This window comes from Meleagris gallopavo, chromosome Z, assembly GCF_000146605.3.
Source record: "Meleagris gallopavo isolate NT-WF06-2002-E0010 breed Aviagen turkey brand Nicholas breeding stock chromosome Z, Turkey_5.1, whole genome shotgun sequence".
Lineage (NCBI taxonomy): Eukaryota > Metazoa > Chordata > Aves > Galliformes > Phasianidae > Meleagris > Meleagris gallopavo.
In genome coordinates, this window is record NC_015041.2 from 68,168,126 (window position 1) to 68,183,920 (window position 15,795).

The 15,795-nt window shown below is 43.1% G+C and overlaps 1 protein-coding gene across 2 annotated transcripts in view; it reads right to left on the reverse strand.

The window, feature by feature from the left end:
• The window catches only part of ZCCHC7 (zinc finger CCHC-type containing 7), a 111,362-nt gene that overhangs the window by 85,757 nt on the left and 9,810 nt on the right, over positions 1 to 15,795 (reverse strand). The window lies entirely within an intron of this gene.

Below are 15,795 nucleotides of genomic sequence, written 5' to 3' on the forward strand. Positions count from 1 at the left end.
ATTCCTTGTTTTTCCAGCTTTTATTAAAAAAAAAAAAAAATTAAAAAAATCACCATGTTTCAGCTGTATAGTAATGACAGAAATATATACACTGTGATGAGCCTCATACAAAAAAAATCCACACCATATTCCTAATTGCATTTTGAAACAACCAGTTTTTTAACTAAATTTCATGCCAAGTTTTTATGTAAGAAATAAACTTAGATTTCAAAAAAATAGCAATAAAAACCAGTATTCAAGTTTTAAACCTACACAGTAGAGATCAAATTTTTGGACAAATTCTTGCAAGTTAACGTAAACTCTGCAGCTGTCTGAATTCGGAACTTCATCCAGCGAACACTGAAGTTTCATACGCCTCATTCAGAAAACCAAAATTCCTCCATGGTTTACAACCACAGTGACAAACTGTCACTGCAGCCCAGGCTGGAGCAACAAAAAACACCGGGTACTGAGAGCGCTGTGGAGTGCAGCTGCTCTGGGCACAGACTCATTTCCACTCCCTCTGGCTCCAAATTTCAGCACTGTGATTACTGTGCAGTAGCAGAACCTCAGTCACTAAAAGCCTCACGCAACCACATCAGCTACTGAGGTAGCTTTTAGGACTGAGATTTAGAAAATGACCATGTTTGAGACGAGGCATAATCTGCAATACTTGTAACAGACATTCAAATTGCCATATTAGTGAGTAGCTAGCAACCAAACAGTGTAAAAGATGAGCATGAAGCCTTAGATATCAGAGTTAAAAAAAAACCACGCAGATGATGCAAGTCCATATACTCCAGTAAAGTAAAAAAATTCCTTTCTAATCTTTCATGTCTACTAATATTGTAATACTGCACAAATCAAGCTTTGCATACATTGTAATTCCTCTGGTATTTACTGTGTCTTTACACTGGTTTCTTCCCAGAATCAGAAAATGAACTTTGAAAACAAACAAACAGGAGAGCATTATAACGACATTCTTATGACAAAATAAAATGTATCTTTGATCAGCACCAACATGAACTAAAAACAACCTCTACCAAGCTCTAAGATTCACCGGTTTAAAATGACAACCTCTCACAGTTATTCCTCCTCAAATCAGATGTTTTCCTGGAAGAGACTGGTGTGCAGCAGTTGCTCTGATTGGCGCACATTTCGATTCAGTAAACACAAAGCTTGGGCTTCCACTGAAACTGCAGAAATTGACCTTGAGATGTAAAAACATAGGAACTGGGACCAATGGCCCTCGCTAATGGGAAGATTTCAGTTACCTGCGTCACGTTCTAGAAGACATCTTGCTCAGACTTACAAAACCGATTTGATGTGTCCCAGGAAAACTTACCCACGGCTTTCACACTTACTCCTCATTTTCAGGAATGTAGTGTTTCCTTTGGAAACTGATTTGGACAGAAACGAGTAACAACAAAAGCCTGTTTTCCTGCACTTCTGTAAGTCTGAGCTTTGGAGAAGTAGAAAAGAGTAAGTCAGGTAAGGCACCGTACTTGTAGAAATGAGGCAAGGCTGTCACTCTGGCACTGACCTCTCCATCTTGTGCATGGGGAACGCTGAGATCTAGCTGCGGGTGTTTCAGCAGTACAGCTGCACTCATTCCTCTATGCCAACAACCAGTGTAAATCCAGCAGACCATGCAAAATTAATTTGTGCTACAAAACAAATGAAGTGTGAAGATAGGAAAGCTACTATAAGACATTAAGCTTCTAGAACCCGCGTTTGACCATTACAATATAGCATCAGACTATCTGCTAAGACTTTGGAGGAAAGTTTGTATGGCAGCTGACTACTCTGACTACACAGTTATGGCCAAACCTGAAAGAACAGTCTTCACGTAAACAGCTCGGCAAAACCTGTGCTGTCTGCACAGAGCTCTACTGAGAACCTCCCAGTCCTTCCCTCACAGCACCATTATTTTTACAGGACATTTTTCTCTGCAGAGAGCAGCATAGCATTTTTCCTTTTTAGTCCCAAGGTTCTTTATGGGGCTTAAGGAGAACTTTGCAGTGTAGAATAAAATAATGAGAACGTCATTCAACTGTCTGATTGATTTAATAGCTCGTGCCCTCTCCCTGAAAAAAACTATCAGTGTGTTTGTCACTTACCCATATTGTCCCACTTCAAGTAGGATTTCAGAAATAACAGTGAAAGTAAGGGGGGAAAAAAACAGGCACTGAAGCTTTTCTCTTGCAAAAGACTTTCACCTTGCGGTATTGAAGAAGCAAACAACAGCGTTGATGCAATAATTGCAATGAAAATCTGAGCTCAAGTCTTCTCCTCAGCCTACTACCTTGCTGGCTTCAAGACAAACATGTTTTCAACATTTTTAGTAATATACTTCAGACTAGAAAGTCAAAAGTGAGTAAATAGCATTGCTTGAGGAACATCCAATTCACCAGTTATGGTATTAAAGTGAATTGCAAAACGTACTCAAGATTTAAACTAATAAAGACGGTGCATTTTATTAGTGATATTCTGTCAGTTTTCCACCACCTCTTTAAGCATCAGCAGGTGATCATTTGTTTATAACCTTTAGCAACCTTTAGCTTCGGTGTCTCATCTGAGATAGAAAAGGCAGGCAGCATTCATAGAACAGAGATCCCAGCCTTGAGAATGCTCAGAGACATCTGTTTTTATCGGCAGCCAGCAGCATTAAAGGAACAAACAGCAAATAAGTGTCACCTAGAACTGCATCATGAATTGAGTCCATCGCTGTGGGCAATGTATGAAGTTGGAGTAAGTTATAAATGAGCCAGATGAAATAGGTCTGGGCCTCTGTAGTTTCTGTGGTTAGTTTATCATGGAAGAGTTACGCACTGCTAAAATCTCTCAAAGTTTTAGTGGAAATAGGTATATATGTAATTAGCTCCATGAGGCCTTTGCTTGCAGTAAGACAGCCTTGTTAATAAATAGGCAAATTAACTTTTTAAAGCATCAGATGAGCACCAGAGCAACAGCCTGAGGAATACTGAAAACCACTTCAAACAGAAAACCTTTTTTCCCCCTGAATTAGCAAGCACCCAGAAGTCAGCTCTGCCAGAGGGAAGGACATGACTGAGGGCTTCCCTGGCTCTGCCTGAGCTGAGGGAGACTTCATACAGGACAAGCCAACAGCAAACGAGGGAAACAGTCAGTCGAGCTTTGGGTTTCTCTCCCCCAGATGAAGTCATTGCTCTGAGATCCTTCCTCATGGCTACCTGGCCATCAGCACAAGGTAACAAAACGCGGGTCTTACTCTTTCCTTCTTGTCTGGCTCTTTCTCTCTGTGGACAGGACTGCTAGCATGGCAGCACCCTGGGCATCACCCTAAGTGCTCCAGGCACCCAGGCTTCCAAGCTACGCCTAGATTATCTGATGTCCACCACTTAACAGCACAATCCTACCTCTGACCACAAATATACTGTCCGACTCCTAAGCATCTTGTACCTTGTCTGCTGACAAATCTACATTTCTGGTCTTGACAAACGCTGTTATCTTCCAAACATCACTAGGTATCGGTTCCTGAGAAACCTTTTGTGTTCCACTCTCTAGATGTGTAAAAGCTCATTCTCAGCAGAATTTTTCCTAACGGGTGATTTGGAAAAAAGGGAGACAGATATGTATGGAATGAATTAAGCACACACAAAACATGGCAGCTGTTAAAGACCACCCATGGCACAGTGCAGGAGATCATCAGGCCTGGATTCCACCAAGAACCCTCTCAGTACCAAAGGAAGAAACAACATTCAAGCAGGGTTTTTTTTGACAAATTACTACAAAATGCACGTATCGTAGTTACAGACTAATTAGAAGTTTCTCAGCTTTATCTAATATTCATTCACTGCTCTTTTTACCACAATACGTGTACATACTCACTGAATTTGTTTGTTGTTGAATTTATGAACCTGGCAGTATTCTTCACCAAAACAATACACAATGGATGCAAAAGCAAGAAAGGCTGTGCTAACTAACATTAAGTCTCCAACATTTGAAATAAAATGATTGCTAACACAGAAGAAAGCCAGAGGAAAAAGCTGTGGACTGTGGCTCCTCAAAACCTAAAAACTGGTGGCATCTATTTTATTAATATTTATGGCACGTGGATGGAGTGAATATGCTTACTTCACCATAATAGCTGCACAAGCCAGGCTGTTCCATAAAGGGGACAAAATTTACCACGTATGCACTCCAAACTCCTATTTAAAACGTAAGATATACAGACAGAATGCACTGTCTCAATTTACAGTCTGTGCTGTAAAAAAAATTGTGTAAAAGAACATTCTAACCACTTCTGGGCTTAGTGTAAAACTTGCCTTCGGGTTACGCATACCTTTTTCTTGCAAGTCTTGAATGCAACCAACAGCTTCTGCACAAGTATCCATGCTGCGTCAGTGATGCCCATCAGAAATACACCAAGAACCTTTGTACTACGGGGTTGTAATTACTGAGGTAATTTAATCTCCACCTGTCCTTACAATCCTCGAGCCTTAAAATTACACCAGTCCTGCCCAAATTTCCTTGACTGCAGGCTCATTTCCATTCAGTAACAAGAAGTCCAGCCCAAAGCATGCTCTTCCTGAAGCAAAGCAGATTTTTAAGACATCAGAGATTACTGGATTTCTGCTTTTCCAAACATAAATAAATGCAAGAAAACTGCTACACTACTATGCTACAGACCCACCGTGTTCAAAATCCTAACTATGACCAGCTTCTTTATTTGTTTGACCAAACGGTAGATGGCTGTTGGCAGGAAATTTATTTGGGTATGAATTACACACGTCACCATATTTACCACAAACGTGTCCTTAGGCATGGCATAACAGCAACACAGACATGCAATACAAGATAAAAAGTGACAGAAAGTGTTCAGACATCTCCCGTTGAACAGAAGGGAAACACTGAACCCAGCCCTGGCACAGAGGTAATGCCCACTTATCCCTGAATGCTCTACAGTAGACCAGAAATTATCTGCGTTCCAGTACTCAAAACTGCTCAGGACTGGCAGGATTTGTTTTGGGCAGGCACAGCATTACGTGAACACCCCAGTGCCCATTCAGCAGCACGGGCATTTCGGGCCACTACAAGGTGAGGATGGTGAGTGCACAGGCTGACCACAGTGGTGACCTGTCGCTTCCTGGGGGCTTTATAACATCAGCAGCGCCCACCTCAAGCACATTCCTCATGCAAGCGAGGTCTGTGCTGGTCCTCCCAAAAGCAGAGAGGCACAGACAGTAAACTTCTGGCTAGAGCAGTAAATCCTGCTGGAATGAGGCAGCAGCAGAGCTGCTTTCATCTGGTTTCCACAACACGTCACCTTCAGGCTTTTCTATTGACTTCGCTACCTCATCTTTCATGTAATCCAAACAGTCGTCCTCTACACATAGCTGCAGTGGGCAAGAAAAAGTGAAAATCGTTCAGATTTTCTGGGCTGGTCCCTGCCCTGCTTGTCATTCTACTCATCCACACACATCCCAACCAAACCTTTCCTTTCCTTGCAGCTGCAATGATCCTCTCCTTTCTGTTAGAGGTAACTTGTTTTGCAGCCAGCCTTCAGAATGCCCAACATGGTGACAAGGGGAAGTGTTGCCTTGCCTTGTGGTGCTGGTGCACCTACCTCAATTCTCATAACAGTATCCTCACTCACTTTAATTGCCTGGTGCATGGGGCCGAGGAAGGGACAGAGCAGCAAAGCAAACCCTGCTCAGCTGCCGCCAAGCAAAGCAGACCTCAGCCTGAGCTCTGACCCATGGCCCAGCCTCTCTCCTTTCTGGAGTAAATGCTGTATTTTTCACAAATCTGCAGGAAAGAAAAGGGCTTCCATTCTCCCCGCTTCCTGAAAGGGGAAATAGGTACACTGCAAACCGTGGGCTTAACACAGCAGCCATGCTAGGTACCCGTGTGCCCCAAACCACCACACAGTATTGCTACAGCAGCCAGTGAAACCCACAGCCACCATACACCCAACCCGACATGGCCCTCGTACAGGGGCTACCATCTTTACCCTGCAGCTCTGTTCACCTCCCAGCCCATCCTCTGGAAGGGCAGAGACAAAAAGCACTGCAGGTCGGATGACCAGAGATCAGAATTATTTAAACACCAGTGATCTTCTTAGATCCTGCATGATAGCTGATGGCACCAGCCAACACTCGAAGGGCTAGACAAAAACGTGCTTTCTTTCCTTCCATTCCACAAATATCACAAATTGTAACTGAATGCAGCACTTATGTCAGCATTGTGATATTCAACACAATCTCATAAACACACCGGAATTCAAAGATTACCTTTCTTTGGCCAAATAAAACAACCTGTAGTCATAAAATATCATTTAACTGTTGCTTTCCATTTTTATTTTTCCCCCTTTCAACTTGGGTGTGATAACTGCTACACACTCCAAGGTCACCAAGTCCACTCTAGTAGCTGTAGACTAGTTTTCAAAATGTATGAATTGTTTAAAAATGCTACTCCAACTAAACAGCAACTTCATCACATCTTTCAAACCATCACACACGCAACCAAAAATGCTGTAATTACAGAGCAAAAGCAATTCCAAAGATGATTTTTCATCACTTGAAACCGCGTAAAGGCACTGCGGTGTGGTTAAGGAAACGGAAATGAAAGGCTTTTGGTTAAGATAAGTAAAGGCCATTTTCTCTATTCAGTATTCTACCTTTGTGGTTGAACTTGGAAGATTTTTAATCGGAAGCAGTAATAATAACAATAACAACAAAAGACCACAATAAGACAAACTGGCGGTAGCACCTTGCTTCTCTTAAGATCAAAAATAAGTATTTGACATTTGGGACAGGGCAACCTGACTGTCCCAGGCTGTGCTGCTGGCCAGCAGTCTCTCTACCTGTTTGACTCCGATCTTTGCTGAGCTCTAGCACACGACAAAAGCAGCGTGTGTTTTTACAAACAGGCAGTTCAACCTAAGACGTGTGCCTGGAGAAATATCATTAAAATAGGACAGTTGTACACAGTATTTGTTGGAAAATGGCATTCGACAAAAATTTACCAAGTGAGTTGAGGCAACTGAAGAGCTTGCTGTGCTGCTGGGAGGGCGCAGGTCCGGCACTGGGGTGCCCTGAGATGCAGTCTGGACAATATTTGGTGCAGTGTGCCTTTCCTTGCAGGGCCACAGAACGGCTCAGGAAATTGGTGAAAAGCAAATAAACTCTGCAGGTCTTCACTCAACACATCTACATTTACTATACAGGCAAGCACAGAAATTAGAAATTGGGAAAAATTAGTGGTTCGCCCCCTGCGCTGTGCGACAGAATTGATCAGGCACTCTCCGAAGCAGCCTTAGCTTTTTGTCACACAGATGAGCAATGGTTTAGGCTCTAAGAATCCAGCCGGCAAAGGAGTTAAAATGCCACCATTCTGAGATGCACAAAGTGATAGTAATCTCATTTTAAAGAAAGTCAACGAGATGACTGAGCATTTACAAGAGAATGTGACCTGTGGCAAGAATTTAATCCAACAGGACAGTGTGTTTACAAATTCCCCTGTGTCCCAGGGACGAAAGAGCACTTGTTCGGGACAGCCTCTGAATGCCAGCCTGCTCCTTTGATCCACAGCAGCTCCTCCGCATCACATTAAACAAGCCCTGCCTTACAGCACTGGTACAGCAGTAAGAGCAGGCCTTGAACACTCGGATCTGATCTGTGCAGCTGCTGATAAATGCAAGAAGCTGAAACCTTCAAGAAAATAGCAGCAGTTAGCACAGCCCAACAACTTGTATTATTTCCTCCTCCTCTCTCATTTATCTTCATACACGAAGGACGAAGCACTGCTGCACCAAAAGGAACACAAGAGCTATCCTGCCTCCCTACAAAAACACACCAAACGTTTTTACAAATCTGCAACTTGCTACTGCTGTATGAGAACTTAAATTTCTCTGACAAAAGATAGATATATTAGAAATTCAGTCATTATTCAACTTCCAGAATAACCCATGTATGATTCACATAGAGCACTTGTTTATTTTCCAAAAAAAGTTTTCTTATAAAAACAGCCATCACCATCACTGTAAGCATTTTTAATAATCAGCAGTCAAACCAGGATTTTATCTGTCTCCTTCCTGCTTTTTATGTATAGTTTTTAAAAGATCATCACATGTTCTAAGGAATCTGTCTCTCCAGCACTTAAACCAAAGAAGAAATAGCAGAGGTTACTTTAAAAGATATGTTTTAGTGGCTCACATTCTGATAAATCACACCATGCCTTCTGTAAAAGATTTATGAGATAGCTACTGTGGTGTTAAAACCACCTTTGAAGGAGTGTGTTTCAATATACACGTGCTAGCAGCTATTCCAGCCACAAATCATCCCCTAAGCGCACTCTATTCCTGTGTACATTCTCTAACATTTCCCTCTTAAACTTATCCTTTTTTCGCATCAGAAAATGAGAACTAAATAAAATTGGAATTTATATTTGCCCATTTTTGCTGGTTTAAGAAGATTACTTCAATGCTAGAAGCTTAATATTTTGCAAATTCCTTTCATCAAATTTTCTGGTGCATTACAAGCCATTGATACTTTGGTCCAGGACAAAATGCAGTGAACCTACTGGAGTTAACGTCTTACCAGCAGTCTCTGGTCAACAGCTTAACACAACTGCAGGGTTTTTCTGGAAGGTTGTTCTGTTGTTGGTTTGGTTTTTTGTTTGTTTTTTCCTAATTGTCTACTTTGAGTTTAAATTTAATACAAAACTAAAGCATATCTCTTCACGTGTATTGCACCTGAAATGTTTACTATTTAACATCTGCACATTTGGAAATGCCATATAGGCACAAATGCCTGGGCTTTGGTGTAAACTGATTGATTTGTTTAACAAAATTTGTCCATAAAGAGCTGAAATCCACAGAGGTCATATTTGCTTCTGCAAAGGTGCAATTAAAGTTCATACTGAAGTTCTAGGCTTATCCTACAGTTCATATAAGTATTACAGATATTGCTCGGCTTGCAGCTCTCCATGTAACTGTGCTAAACGAAATTACATTTCCAGAAAGCTCAGGCATAAAACATGAATAAGCAAGTATCCTACATTTCAGGTAGGCTGCAAAAACAGTGATTCCCTTCTTTTCTCTGATGTCTTTTCCAGACCAACCCATTCTCAGTTTTACTTCTGAAGTAAAACCACTCGTAAATCACTGATGGTTTTGTACTATCCACCTCCAAAGGTTCAGCACAATTCTTCTCCCCTCTGTGATGTGTGGTGTCCAGCACACCACGCATTCTGCATGGATCACAGAGAGAAGCTGCATTAGTGATTTTAATCACTGCATAAAACACCACTGAAATACGCAGTTACTCCTTTCACTATGTATCAAGAATACTAGAGAATATAGAACTGAGTGCATTTTTAAGATACAAATTGCATTTCACTGCTTTGACCAAACAGCTGAAAAAAGTTTTTTTTTTTTTTAACAAAAAGTAGAGTTGATGTGTGTGGACTACACAGCTGAACATAAGGATGGTTAACACTGTGACCTGATCGCTGGTTGGATCGACCACATCATTACTCAACTATTTTCAACCGTAAGCAACATCTCTGCCCTGATCACCTGTCTGAACCGCCAGCTCCGAGCCACACTGCCACGTTTTAAGCATGTGAGCAAGCTATGGGAGTCTGGAATTGATTCCTTCATGTCACCTTGGTTTTCCTTCCTTTTTCCTTCTCGCGTTTTCTTTGATGAGAAATGTTTAAACAGACTCTTATTCTTCATTCACTGCATGTAGAACTGCACCCTATGTAGGATTCCATTTTGATAACAAATCTCAAATTTAGTAATAGACTTGCATTTTGGAGAACAAACTGAAAAGATTTTATTGACAGTCCAAATTTCCCATTTGGAATGGATTAACATTTTTTCTTCTCTTTCACATCCTTGCCTTAACTGCCCTTCACAATTATTTTCATGATTTCCTCATTAACAGCAGTTATGCCATTTCAGAAGAAGTCTCCTAATGTGACATAAGGGAAGAGCTACCCGCTTCCTCTGAGACACAACGGTGACTTCACTCCTGTTATTCCCAGTCCGACTCACCCTGGAGACTCTTGGTGGGCCTACTTTGGTCAGTCACACGGGTGCAGGTAACACCAGTAGTCCTGTCCCACTTTTCCTTTTGATTTCAGGTGGTGCAGCTGCAATTAACACTAACATAATCACCTTAGAGAAGATCAGTGACAAAATACGGTTGGCAAACCTCAGAAGCATAAAGGCACGCTGCCCTACTACAGAACATTTCCTGCTGTTCTGAGTTACTGGTAACGTATTTTAATACTTGCACAGTGCTGATACTGTTGTGTGTAATACAGATTTGTATGGGTGTACCTACGGTTTCCACAGCAGAGACACTCAGAGCCCTGCTGTTTGACTCCAGGCAGCTGTGCTGTATGCAGCAGGTACTGCTGGCACCACAACCCACCAGCGCTGCGTTTCCTTTGTGTTTTTAAGTTCCTCCTTGCTGAAAAACAGACAGTTGCCAAACTAAAGAGAAATAAAAGTTTTAATGAACTTTCCTTAGTAATCAATCAATCTATTTTAAGTTTTTTTTTTTTTAAATAACGCTATAAAAAAAGTAAAAACTTTAAAAAACTGTCTTTTGCGTTCCTGAGAAGCCTGCTTCCTCCCTCAAAGCACTACAGACTGAAAGCCTCACAAATTAACGAAGGTTTAGTTGATTTCTGACATCCAGAAAGAAAACAAAAAGGAGGTGGGAGGATGATCTCTTCAACAACATATGGAGAATACTCAGCAAGCCAGCTCAGAAGGCTTTATACCATAAATACATCAGAAGTATTTAACTTGCTTGCTTAGAAATAGCCATCAGCTAACGTACTTAGCAACTGCTGGTTAACATCTCACGACTATTATCTCATTAATGAAAAGTCCCTCTAATTCCAGGGGCACTGCTGGGCTGGTATGTCTGTGCACACCCAGACTTGGGTCCCAGTGACTGTGCTTCTGCTCTGTGCCGACCTTTTCACTCTGGTGCAGTGTTGGATGGCTAACAGCTATCTGCCCTGCTTTGCTCACCTGCACTGATTTCCCTTCGCTGTGCTAAAACAACGTGAGCCAAAAAGAAGTTACCTCTCCCTTTTTTCCAAGCCGATATCACTGTGTTTCACTACATCATCACAGACTCTTTCGTCTGCTCTTTCCAAGTAGAGTCCACTGAGTAAGCATTCTCAAACGTACTTTCTCATACAAGGGAGAGCATTTTTCAGCTTTTGTCCCTTAGAGACATGTGTGTGCCGTAACAGAATTCTATCACTGGTGTACAACACAGAAGAAAATAAGAAAATAAATTACCTATTTGCTTATATGAAGGCTCAGATATAGAACAGTGTGTACACCCCTCCGCTAAGACCTCAGGGAAAGTGAGATTGAACAAAACTAGTCTAACTGGCCTTTTCCGACCATTCTGTTTTCTGAGGTTGGTGACTTTGTGGCCATCGCTAAGCAGAGGTTGTTTTTAAGGTAAATTGTCAGTAGTTGGGTTCAGTGTTCTCTATGAGCAGTGTTGTTTCTGCCGTGAAAGCAAAGGCCGTGCAAACAAAGCTGACAGCGGTCACACGCCCAGGACAGAGCTCAGCAATGTGAGTCTGCCACGTACGTAATCAAACGTCGAGAAAACATCGCAAGGAGAGAAAGAAGTCATAATGAACCTCTCTGATGAGAAACTAATTGGTACAAAGTACACAGCAGCTTACATTTAATCCCGCTAATCACCGCAGCGAAGACAAGCCAACAGCTCGCTTCTCAGCCACCGTGGGCGAGCGGGCTGAGCCGCAGCGCGACGCAGCCACACAGCCTGGCCCAGCTGCAGGACACCCGTCCCGGCCGGGCTCCTCCTCAGTGCGGCCCTGCCAGGGGTGGGCTCCTGCATCCTGGACAGCCCTCGTGTGTGGCACAGCACCCCGGTGTGCTGCTCTGCAAGTGGCACCGTGGCCACGGCTGCTGTGCTTCAGGCAGAAAGGGCAGGCAGGGCCGACAGGGAGGAAGGGCAGGGCAGGCAGGATGGATAGGCAGGGCCAGCAGGCACAGCATGCAGGGCGAGGGCAGGGTAGGGCAAGCAGGCAGGAGGGCAGGCAGGCAGAGCAGCCGGAGGCTCCTGGTAGGGCTGGTGCTGCGCTGTGGCATGGGGCTGTGCACAGCAGCACAGAGGTTTCCTCTGCTGGGAACTATTTTATTTTCCGCAATCCCTCCTCTGCTGGGCTTATTCACCTTGCTTTATTTTTTTTGAAGAAAAACTATAATGAAATCACTCCATTTGCAGATAAACTGCAAGTAAAACAGCACCTGTTCCAACTGCAGAAGTCTGCTGCTCCAAAAAAAAAAAAAAAAACACAACAAAAACAACAAAAACCCACAGCCCCGGAAAACAACTGGAAAACACAAACAGGACCCCATTTTTACAATTTGCTTTTTACCAGAAGGGCACTGTATAGTGTCTAGAACGTTGCAAACTTTTTTTTTTTTTAATACCCAGAGGTTGAAAATTTTCCAAAATACATTTTTCTCACTCCAAAAAAATATGACTCTCACTACCAGCACCAACAGACTTCAAAAAACAAAAAACAAACAAAAAAACCCACAGAGAACAAACTTTCTTCAGTAGCAACTCACCAAAAGAAAGGCACAGAGCAGCTCCTGTGGGGAGCTGAACAGCACACATTACTGATGTCAGCTGAGCTGCTCCGCTGCTGCGATGGCTGACACTCGCACTCTACTCACTTCTCGAACAGATATTCCTCTTTGCTATTTTAAATTTCATGCTAAAACAAAACTATTAGCATCAAAAGCCAAGGAGAAATTCACCCTGCAAGGCTGCATACCTCTGTATTTACCCGCTCTGTTTTATTGCTAGAAATATCAGCAGTGCAGTTAGAACAGTTAGGAAATGATGTATGCCCCGAAAGCAGGAGGCTGGGAACAGTTCTGTTTGAAACTGGACTACCACTCTTGGAAACCTATCACATGGGTTTCATTGATCCCCATAAAGGCTAGAAATACCGCTTCACGTCTCACAGACACACTTTGAAATGTCAGTGAAAGCCGTATTCATACTTAGCGACTGCTTTCACTTTGGTTTTCTTTAGAAAGCCACGCATCAGGTATTCCACGCGGACAGAATGCAAATAGAAAAGCTGAAGCTCGACCTACAAATCTAAAATTAAGCATCCCAATAAATACATTTATATATGTTTACACATGTGCACGTGTTTTTATATAGTCATACCCACACTTAAACGCAACCCCACATTAGAGCTGCACAGAGCTGAGCACAGAGCCGGTTTCATGCCAGACTGAGCCCAGTGTTGTGAGGGGAGGGGGAATCCCCAGACCTCGCAGCTAAAGTTTTAAATGCAAAGATACACAGCTATCAGCTACTGGCTTACCTTCAGGGCAGCAAGTGCAATGCCAGAGAACTAGTGTCAACACAGAGGCTGAGGGGCACCTGGCACATCACAGCCTCTGCTTTACGAGGGCAGAGAAAAGTCAAGAGTTTCACCACGCGGTTTCAGAAAGACACCAAAAAAGGCATCTGGCAGGGTCTGTGTCTGCCCCAGCACTGCCCCCCTCCCCCCGCACCTCTCCTCCTCTTGTGGTGCTTTGGGCTTTTTTAAGAAAAAGGATTCCGTGGAGAAATATTTACAAAGTATTCAGGCTGCCCGATGAGGGCTTTGCTCTTTTCTCATGCTTTGGGTCTCCCGGCAGAGGAGCATGCCACAGCAGCCCGTGCAACAAGCTCAGCAACAAAGTGCAGCAAAACCTATCCGCTATGACTGAAGGGCAGCTCCATCACAAAAAAATGATGCATCCAGCAAGGTTCTTTCAGTGTCTGCAAGTATTTCCCACTGCCTACACTCTTCAAGAACAGAAATGATCAAAGGGAACAAAAACAGCAAACAAGTATCAGATTTGGCATTGTACGAGACAGCAAAATAATTCACAGATTTAACACCAAAATGGTGACAAAATGTATTTCAACAAAGGTTTGAAATGCACATTGCGTATTGTTTTATAAAACGTGAGGGTGATGGCTTTTACCATTCACACAACCGTTATCATACACACAAGGAGTCCAGCTGAATAGATGGTGCTCGTTTTCTTACTTTCTCACTTCTGTGAGTGTCATCATTTCCCTGTGCACACTGGAGGTGGTTAGCACTGCTGCACAAATGCAAAAAGGGAGACGAACATAACCACCATCATACAAAGCGAGGAAAGAGGAAAGGGTCAGCCTCGAGGACATGAAAAACTGGTGCAAACAATCTTCATACAACAAAGAATCAGCTTATAGTTAAACAACAGCTAAAACCTTCACACTAACAGGAAGCATCAGCTGGAAAACCTAAGGACAGAAGCTGAGCAGCACACCGTCTCCTGGCCCATCCGCCTGCAGGTGCCATGCCTGCAGCAGCCTCCTGCCTCTGGGATGGACGTGCTGCTGCTCCTTCACTAGCACAGCAGGAAAGCAGGCAGCAGTTGGTGCTGAGAGCTCTGGGAAGCATGGGGTGTACTGAGCCAACAGCATCGGCTTGCAGGACGGGCTCTGGCCAAACTCTCACCTACGCAGAGCTTGGCCAGAGATCTGAGGAGTTACTTCCATTTACACCTGCAGATTGGAAACTGTTTGAGCAGTGCGAGGGGGAAGGAAGTCAAATGAGAAACTGAAAGAGAGCTCAGGACTGCCTTCATCTTGAAATATGCTGGGCTGCTGGCTCACTGCTGGTGAATAACATTGTATGTGCCTCCACGCATACCGACTCCCTGCCCAAGGACACGTAGTTATTGCTTAGAAAAGCTATTGCAGGGGAGTTGTTCAGTATGAAAAACAGCAAGAAAATGCATGCAATGTTTGTAACTAAGCGTACTGAAAGAACCAGTTACATACACCAGCAGAGCATACAGGTGAGCGTTAGTCACTCAGAATATTACCTGCTGTTACACCAACGCACAGCACAGGTAATATAACAGTCTGGGAATTTATTCCACACACACACAAAAAAAGAACTGCTGAATACCAACTGTCACAGATGTAGTGGTGACTGTGATGGTATCACAACACAAGTCTTCTCTGCATTTGAGTAAGAAACTTCCAAAAGGATCTGCAGCACTGCATGTGCGCCCATCTCACCAGCACAGCCCAGCACACTAGCAGATTAAACCTGCACAGCAATTCCTGCGCACACCACAAAGATGCAGAGAGTGAGCTCTGCAGCAGAGGCCTTGCCTGCTCCAAAACATGCCAACTGCAGGCCAGGAGTTCACAAAATGAAATCTTTGCCACTCCTGTAAATCCCTGTGCATGTCACGTCCGTTTTGCTCAGTGCTCTGAAGCACAGACCACCTTCACGAGGTGCTTCTGTAAGCAGGAAGACACATAATGAACCACTAGCATTCAACCATCATATTCCTCCGATCATCTTCAGATTTTCATTCTGTTTTAAACTACACAGAATTTTTTTTTTTCACCCACGCTTGTCCCACTTGGCTCACACACTTCCATGGGCCAACTCACACTTCATTTTTTTCCTTTGTAAACTTGGGTCCCAGTACATTCTCCATTGCCTCTGAAATACTTTTATTTTTTAATTACTTAAAAATCTCAAACTTCTCCTCTAAGAGAACTGAATTAATTCCCCATCTGCCTTTAAGACTCAACTGCAATGTGACGGGTTTTCCAGAGACCCAAACAAATAGGGACAAGGAAGAAAGATCAAACTGATGACAGAAGTAGGGGGAGAAAACACCCTTACAACAATCAACAGAACAGAGGGGGAAAAAAAATAAAAGAAAAAGAAAAA